The sequence below is a fragment of the Trichechus manatus genome, unplaced genomic scaffold, assembly GCF_000243295.1.
Source record: "Trichechus manatus latirostris isolate Lorelei unplaced genomic scaffold, TriManLat1.0 scaffold00022, whole genome shotgun sequence".
In the NCBI taxonomy this organism is placed as follows: domain Eukaryota; kingdom Metazoa; phylum Chordata; class Mammalia; order Sirenia; family Trichechidae; genus Trichechus; species Trichechus manatus.
Genome location: NW_004443958.1, coordinates 7,275,846 through 7,285,085, shown reverse-complemented (window position 1 = coordinate 7,285,085; position 9,240 = coordinate 7,275,846). Strand labels below are relative to the sequence as shown.

The 9,240-nt window shown below is 42.1% G+C and overlaps 1 pseudogene; it reads left to right on the top strand.

The window, feature by feature from the left end:
* Nucleotides 1-649: 649 nt before the first annotated feature.
* LOC101356955 (spermidine synthase pseudogene) overlaps nucleotides 650-9,240 on the top strand; it is a 32,030-nt pseudogene continuing 23,439 nt past the window's right edge.

The following is a 9,240-nucleotide window of genomic DNA, read 5'->3' as shown; positions in this document are numbered from 1 at the left end:
TAGTGCTGCTATAACAGAAATACCACAAGTGGATGGCTTTAGCAAAGAGAGATTTATTTTCTCACAGTCTAGTAGCCCAAATTCAGGGCATCGACTCCAGGGGAAGGCTTTCTCTGTCAGCTCTGGAGGAAGGTCTTTGTCATCAATCTGCCCCTGGACTAGGAGCTTCTCAGTGCAGGAACCTCAGGTCCAAAGGACACGCTCCGCTCCTGGCACTGCTTTCTTGGTGGTATGAGGTCCCCACGTCTCTCTGCTCACTTCTCTCTTTTATATCTCAAAAGAGATTGGCTTAAGACACTATCTAATCTTGTAGATCTCATCAATATAACTGCCACTAATCCATCTCATTATATCATAGTGATAGGATTTACAACACATAGGGAAATCACATCAGATGACAAAATGGTAGACAATCATGCAATACTGGGAATCATGACCTAGCCAAGTTGACAGATATTTTGGGGAGACACAATTCAATCCATGACAGGACCCAAGACCATATGCACATATGTGGGTAAAATGGCCCAGGGGTGGGGAAAAGACCATCTTGGAACTCCTAGACACAGGAGCTCAATGTACTGTAATCTCAAAACCTGTCAGTAAAACCTTGAACGGGCCTAAGGTTAGACTGAGGGGATATAGGGATGCGATGGTTGATGGGACTAAGGTGAAAGTTTGGATGAGATCTAGAGGATTTAAACAGATCTTGTATGAAGTAGTTGCATCTCCCTTACCTGAATGTATTATTGGTATGGATATTATGTCCAATTGGGGAACACTCCTTCTACCTAATATTGTAAAACTGAAGGTGTGTAATCTGCCCTTAGGCCAGTATTGATTGGACATGCTAAATGGGAACCATTAAAATTACCTGAACTCACTCAGGTTGTTAATTTGAAACAGTATAGGATCCTGGTCAACAAAAGGAGATTACTGCCTTGATTAAACATATGCTAAAGGCTGGAGTATCAGTGCCAATAAATTCTCTGTATAACAGCCCTGTATGGCCTGTGAAAAAGGCAGATGGCTCATGGAGGCTGGGAGTAGACTATCGAGGCCTAAATAAAGTAGTGCCACCTGTGGCTTCAGCTGTTCCAGACATGGTATCAATGGTGGAGAAAATACAGCAGGATAAAGGAGACTGGTACTCAGTGATAATCTTGCAAATGCCTTTTTCTCCATACCAATCTCATAAAAGAGCCAGCCGCAGTTTGTTTTCACATGGGAAGGATCTCATTTTACTTTCACTGCATTTCCACAGGCTTACCTGAATTCACCAGCTTACTGTCATAGTTTGGTCAGAAGAGACTTGGACTTGGTGTGAATCTCAAGTACAATGATATATTACATTGATGATATTATGTTAATATCAAGCGCTGAAGAATGGGCTAGGGCTGATTTGCATACAGTAGTGGCCTACATGACCAACAGAGGCTGGTTAATAAATCCAGCAAAAATCCAGGGCCTTGCCCAAACAGCAAACTTCTTGGGAATAACTTGGGCAGAAGCGGCTCCTGATATTCCACAGACAACTAAGAATAAGTTGTTGTCACTACCTACCCCCAAGACTAAGCAGGAGACCCAGTGTTTGGTTGGTTTGTTTGGATTTTGAAGAACATATATTCCACATCTGGGAATATTGCTGGCCCCCATCCATAAAACCACTTGGAAGAAAACTGCATTCAAATGGGGGCCAAAGCAACAGCAGGCTATGTCTGAATTACAAAAAGTGGTTTCACTTTCCCTACCTTTAGGCCCTTATGATCCACATTCAGACATGATTTTGGAGGTGTCTGCCACACATGCTTATGCAGACTGGAGCTTATGGCAAAAACTTAAGAATGCTCCCCTACCGTGACCACTGGGATTCTGGACTAGCAAGTTTCCAGATGCTGCAGCACAATACATGCCATTTGAAAGGCAATTATTCGCCTGCTATTGGGCATTGATTGAGACTGCCTCAATGACAGAAGGACATAAAATCATCATGAGACCTGAAATACCTACAATGTCTTAGGTGATGTCATATAAACACTCTAATAAGCAAAGCAGTGTCCAAAATTGTCCCATAATAAAATCAGAATTGTTCATACAAGAATAAGCTACTGGGGAAATGCAGGGAGGCATCTACCATATCCATAAGCAGGTAGCCTCTTTTCCCATAGGTCCTACCCTGGAACCATCTGAGAAGCTACCAGAGCCCATTGCTACATGGACAGTGCCCTATGAACAACTTTCTGCTGATCAGCAGAAGGCTGCATAGTTTACAGATGGCGGTTCCAGGGTACATGGACAACATGTGATGTGGAAAGCTGCTGTGTTAAGACCAGCAGATGGAAAGACTCTGATTAAAGAAGGTAAGAACAGGTCAGCTCAGTGGGCTGAACTGCATGCTGTTTTCCTAGCTGTGATGGAAGAATTGCACAATGGTGAGAACCCATATGTTTGGATTTTTACCGATTCACGGGCAGTGGCCAAAGGCCTGGCTATATGCTCAGGCGAACGGCTGATGGAAAATTGGACTATTAAGAGGACACCCAGGTGGGGTATGAACCTGTGGAAAGCACTCTGGTAACTTAGAGGGCTCATCAGAGTAGGGTATGATGATGCCCATCTGAAAAACCCTTTTCCTGGATCAGAAGGCGATTGGAATCAGCAAGTCGACCTGTTGGTACACTCACTTGAGGTGGCCAATTGGGTCCATGAAATGAGTGGACATGGAAGTGCTGCAAGCAATGCAGAGATGGGCTGAATCTAGACACATTCCCCTTGCACCCTCTAACGTACAAAATGCCAATAAGGACTGCTCTGTCTCCCAGCAAGAAAGGCAGAAGTTGCAGATGGTTATGCGGCAGATTCCCAGAAGGAAGACCCTGCACATGGCTGACAAGTTGATTATATTGGACCAATGATGCCGGTGGCACCATGTGGCTACGAATGGGTCTTCACAGGAATAGACACTTACTCTGGACCGGGCTTTGCATATCCCGTGACAGATGTAAATGCTACAAATACCGTTAAGTGATTGGAACAAAAGACTGTACCAATTTGGGCCACAGAGTTATATTTCATCAGACCAAGGAACACACTTTATAGCCCACGGGGTGCAGCAATGGGCCGAGAAGCATTAGACTAAATGGACATACCATGTTGGATACCACCCTCAGAGTAATGGTTTGATAGAGAATTGGAACAGGCAATTGAAACATTTGTTATCCAAAATGGGGGGAGATAAAGGCATGAAGGGCTGGCTCACACGCCTTCATGAGTGTGTTCTCACACTCAACATGAGGGGGACAAAGGGAGGATCACCACTGGACAGATTCCCATGCTTCTCTAGGGGGTCTGGGGAAAAGGGTGTGGGGGAGGATGCTGGTGCCACTACATTTCTTCCCCATAGCACCTAATTTTTTTTTTTCTGCTAGATGTTGTGGTTGTAGGACCAGGGATGCAGCTGTGGGTGCCAGAAGCATGGGTGATCCATAAGCAACAGACTGTAACTGTACCCCTGAACATGCATGCCAGAATTACCAAGGGCCTGATGGGATGGATTGTACCTTTCCCCCATGTGGCAAAACTGAGGTTGACAGTGAATACTGCCATATTGCCTAATGGGCATGACAGCCCACTAGAGTTGTACCTATGTAACCCTACTCAGCATGAATAGGAGTGGACTGAGGGGGAAGGACTTGCTAAACTGGTCTTGCCACCAGCAATCTGGACTAGCACAGCAGCTTAACCTGATATTCCTTCCCAAGGTCAAAAGTCTGGGTAAGAATAAATGACAAATGGAAGGAAGGAGAAATAATAGCTGAAGATAAAGGAATGAATAAATGGGTTATGCAGTGGGGAATCCTAACATTATGCTAATACCTTGAGAGAGACTCACAGCAAGGGAATGATCTTCTCTCAATTGAATTTAGTCAGAGGCCAGAAAGGGTGAACACAGATGACTTTTGGAGAACCTGATCAGATCAGATGGAAAACTGCAGCAGACCTGAATGGATGGTACCTGAGTAAACTCACCCTTTGGACTCTTTTCCCTGTTGAAGGACTAATTGTTAATGACTGTTTTGGACTGGTAAAATGATTGAAGGGGGAAGCTGTCCTCCAAATATGGAAGAACCATGGCTAGAAAAGCCAGGGGGTGGCCTGCTGTGTGATTAATTACTTTTGTGTGTGGCCTTTCTAGTCATAGTCTTGTAACTCCCACCCAGGTGATTGTGTGATAGGGTAATTGTGACCTACCAAAGGCTTTGGTCAGTTTTGCTTTAAAAGAGCCAATTCCAGAGCAGAGAGGGAGAGCTTACCACCATCACAGAAAGGGAGACCCACAGCAGAGACTGGTAGCAGAGACCCACAGGAGACAGCACAGTGGGCTTCCTGGCCCATGGACCGAGAAAGCTGAGTACCTTTGGACAGAGACTGAGGGCCAGGGAGAAGTCTATGTCTGACCCATGAATTTGGGACTTGCCAGCCTCCACAACTGCATAAGCCATTTCCTTTATATGGTTCGTGAGTTCTGTGAGATGTTGCAGTGAATTAGGGAACCCAAAGACAGAAGGGAGAGTACTGTGGCAAGAGGGAGTAGTTGATGTTAGAGATGATGGAGTGGTACAGCAGCTTGGAAAAGTTAAGACATTTGGGAAATCTTTAATCTCCGCCTCATAGGAACCAGCTTTGTGCTGATCCTTATAAAATAAATTATTTATTTAACATGTTATCAGGAGGGACCAGTTCCTGGAGAAGGACATCATGCTTGGTAGAGGGTCAGCGAAAGAGAGGAAGACCCTCAATGAGGTGGATTGAAATAGTGGTGGCAACAATGGGCTCAAACATAGCAATGATTGTGGGGATGCTGCAGGATTGGACAGTGTTTCATTCTGTTGTACATAGGGTCACGATGAGTTGGAACCAACTCAATGGCACTTAACAACAACATCAAGTGACTGACTGGTTTCACTGTGGGGTCCCATATCCAGGGTTCAGCATTGCTCTCTGGTGCCGAATGATTGGGCATTTAGCCACAACAGCACTGAATCAGCCTTGGTGAGAGAGATTTCATACTGTTGAGCCCATGCATATAGACTTATCACAGACAGCATGGCTACTTCATCCACAGGCCCTTTGTGCCAGCACTGGACTGGCAGGAAGTGAGGCTGGCTGACATTAAAAAAAAAAAAAAAAAAGGCATCCTCTTCACTTATTACTGAGTGTCTCCTCTCTGGTTCATGCTGTCTTCATGGTTTGTGGCCACTGCCATCCACATGGGCCTTCTGCAGATTTCCTTTTTGCCGATCTCTCAATTTTACTGTTTACAAGTTTCTGACCAACAGGCTAGCCATTTTCCAATAGCTATGAATCCATACATACCCATACCTCAAGCCACTTCTCCCTCCATACCAAATACACGGAAGTATCCAATACAGTATAATGTGAAGAGGAATTCTTCTGATTAAAAGTGCCCCATCAAAAGTGCCCCAATCAAATGCCTGAGCTACCATGTAACCCAAATTTCCTTCTACCTGCACCTCATGATAATCCACCAGTGTGACACTCTTAATAATTACAATGCTATAGCATGCCAAAGGTCTTCACTACCTATTCCTACAAGCAATAGTCTTTTTTTCCTGTCTGATCTGTGAGTGATCTTGCTTTAAAATGACATCACAGGTTTATTTTATATGAACACTCCTAGTAGCTACTGTTTTTCAGGTTTCTTTGAAAACAGAGTCTCAGTCAAAGGCTTATATAAAAGCAATTTATTTGGAAAGTAATACCATGAATCAAAAATGATGGAAAGAGAGGGTGAAAAAAGAAGAGAGAAAAACCAGTGTAAGTATGAGTTGTTGAGTTGGTCATTGGTGCAGGTGACAGGTATTCAATCATGCGTGACCTGTTGGGGAGATTTTCAAAATATTTCTCTGAACTGTTGGTCCAGTCTTCTATTTTTCATAGGATAAGATGGCTACACTTTCAGTCTGCCCACCCATGAGTGGTGAAAGGCTTCCTGAGAACCCTATTTTGTAATGAGAGAGAAGCCCCATGGAAGAAAGAAAGAGCTATGTGGATTGGGTACAAGGTGAGGCATTTTCAGAATTCACCTATGTGAAGCTAGTCAAGTTCTAGATAGATCCAGTCACGGTAGCAGTGGCTGAAATAAGAGGGTAGAGATGAGAAGACTTGATGTGGTATATAAGAAGTATCTGACACCGTGTAATGTAGAAAGGAATTGAGCAAAATTAGCCTTGACATTCAGACGGAGATCTGATCTCAAGGGTTTTTCGGGATGAAAACTCCAGATCTTATCCTTTAGCAGAAGTCATTGAAGGATTTTGTATATGAAAATAACATGCTCAATCTGCATGTTAGAATGATGACGAAAAGTTTGTAGGCATGTCGAAGGTGCAGAACCTAGTGGGGTAAAGATCAATAAATAAGACTATTTCAGTAAAGAGGTGAGTGATGATGATAGCCAAAATTCAGGTAGTAGGAATATACAGAAAATGACCGCTTGAAAACTGTTTTGGAGAAAGACTCAATGGACTTGGCTTGGGTTGGAAAAGAAGAATACAGGAGAGAGAGGAATCTAGAATATCTCCCAACTGAGCTGTTGGGTGACTTGATGGGTGCATGCGCAAGTTAGAAACAGAGGAGTAAAAAGTTGGCTGGTGGGGATGAAGCACTGCATATACAGAGCTAACTTGGGCATGTAGAGCTTGATGAATGGCTTGGAAATTTGGATGTATATTTTCAAATGAGAATTGGGAATATCAGTGTGGAGTTCAAGAGAGAGACCTGAACTGGTAGGATGGGAATTAACAGCATACAGTTTGTATGCTAGGAAAGAAAAAAACAATACCATCCGGAAGATTGTTACTCAGTCGTGGGATTCTCTCAAGGGTAGTTCTCTGCAGCATCAGAGAAATGGAGATGACTGGAAGTGAAGCAACATGAGTCCCTGACACTTGTGACACTTAGAAATGGTGACTTCGGATTCCTGTGATCATTGTTTTTTTTTTTTTTGTTGTTAGTGATTGTTTTTTCTCGATCAGCTAGATTAGCCAGATTAGATAGTGGGCATCAATGCTAAGTCGGTAGTATTTTATTTGGAGGGAACTGTTTCCCTCGGGTCAAAACAGTTCTTCACACTTAGATTTTTAAAAAATAACATAAGAGCTACTACTTTTGAGTGCTTACTTTATTAGGAATTGTTTGAGCTTCCCAAAAAGTATGCTGCTGGCCATGAATGGGTTATACTAGTTAAGTCGAGCATATGTCCTGGTTTGCCCAGTAAAATCCCAGTGTTATTATTATAATACCCAATTTCACTCTAGAAAATATCTATATTTACATGATAATTTATACAGTCCTCCTAGTTATAAATGTGTTAACATATTGATCCCCTCAGGGAAGCTGGATAGCTTAGCATAGTTGCAGAGCCCAAACTAGTTTTTTCTGGCCTCAGGCAACCTCATCATTTGCTTCTAAGTGCTAGGCAAATATAACAATTTTCTATGTGTGCTAAGATGTAAAAAAGGTGGAGACTCTAGGCAACTTGCTGGATATTATTGTCTCAATTTCAGAGAGAATGATATGGATTAAGTGGCACACTCAAGGTCAAACAGATAGTAAGAAATGAAGGTAAAACCCCAGATCACTCTGTCTGAAACTTCATTTTTCCTTCCATTATTCCACACTGCTTTCCAGATGTCCTCCCACAAACAGGACACCCAGATAATTTAACCTATCTTCAGTGATGCTAACCACAGACTCATCCTATTTATGCTGAAATCATTTTGTGAAGATAACATCAGAAATTGTCCGCTTTTCAAGACTGTATCAAAAAAAGAAATCCTTCTTACCTTTTGGAAATAATTATGCCATTTAAGGCCAAACCAAGTATTTCAGAGGAGCCAAAAACCCAGTGAACTAGCGCCTGATAAAGGGTGTAATTTTTCTGCCAACCATTTGCATTTTCGTGGTTCCTGACATGAAATCTCCAAGCCACACTGAAACACAGCTTTCATATCAAGCACATTTTTAAAGTCATCTGGCATAGAAAATTTATAAAAAGTAGTCAAAAACATAATCTGGTAAAGATTTACACTTCTCTCTGTTGTAACTAGTCACACAAAGAGTTTTTCCTAAATATTTACCCATACATTTCATTTGCTAAAACTAGTTATGATATACAGCCAGAATATTTCCCTTTGCAAAGTGCAAATGCAATTAGAACGAAGTTAACAAAGAGAAAAATCAAATATGACTATGAAAAGAACTTTCCCACCTTATCTCGTCCAAGGTTATTCAGTTACTCTACATGGCAGAGTAGGGAATTAAAGCCAGGTCCAGCTGATTTCAAAAGCCCAGGATAATGATGTCTACAGCTGTCTTCAATGATTTATGCCACCCACCGGTACTCCCAACATCGTGAGACATCATAATTCCTCAGAACTGATCCAACTCCCTCTCTTTCAATTTCCCATCTAACCACAACTTTCTATTGTTCCACTACTTCATTCCATAGAATCTTTTATTCAGCCTCATGAACACTGCCAGTTTCTCAATCCTTTCTCCCTCCCTAATCTAGGCTCATTAACATATTTCTGGCTTCACTTCCCTATGCTAGCCAGGCAGCACATTTTTGCCAACTGTTTCAATAAAGCTTTAAGATTATCCACACTGGGAAAAATTGAAATATTTATTCCCTTGGGAGAATATGTCATAGGTAAAAGGCAAATTTAACTTATGGTGGTGCAGTGGTTAAAGAGCTCATCTACTAACCAAAAGATCAGCAGTTTGAATCTACCAGCCACTCCTTGGAAACTCTATGGGGCAGTTCTACTCTGTCCTACAGGGTCGCTATGAGTCGGAATCAACTAGAAGGGAACAGGTTTGGTTTTTTTGTTTTTTGGGTTTTTTTCCCCTAAATTCATAAGTTTTATAGGGATACAAACACCTTCTGTGTGCATCATCTCATTTTATCTTTAAATTAACCTTGTGAAGTGGCAAGAAGAATATAATTTTTATTTTATGGATGAAAAAAACAGAGGTAAATTTGTTTGCCCAAGGTCACATGGCTTGTAATTAGTAAATTCATACCTGGAACCCACTTCTTTTGATTGCTAGCCTGTTGCACTTGCCAGTACTAGTCCTTAATGCTGCTTGCTGCCTTGGTAGACTTTACGATGAGCTGATTATAGTATATGAATTGGAACAAGTTGTTTTCGATTGTTA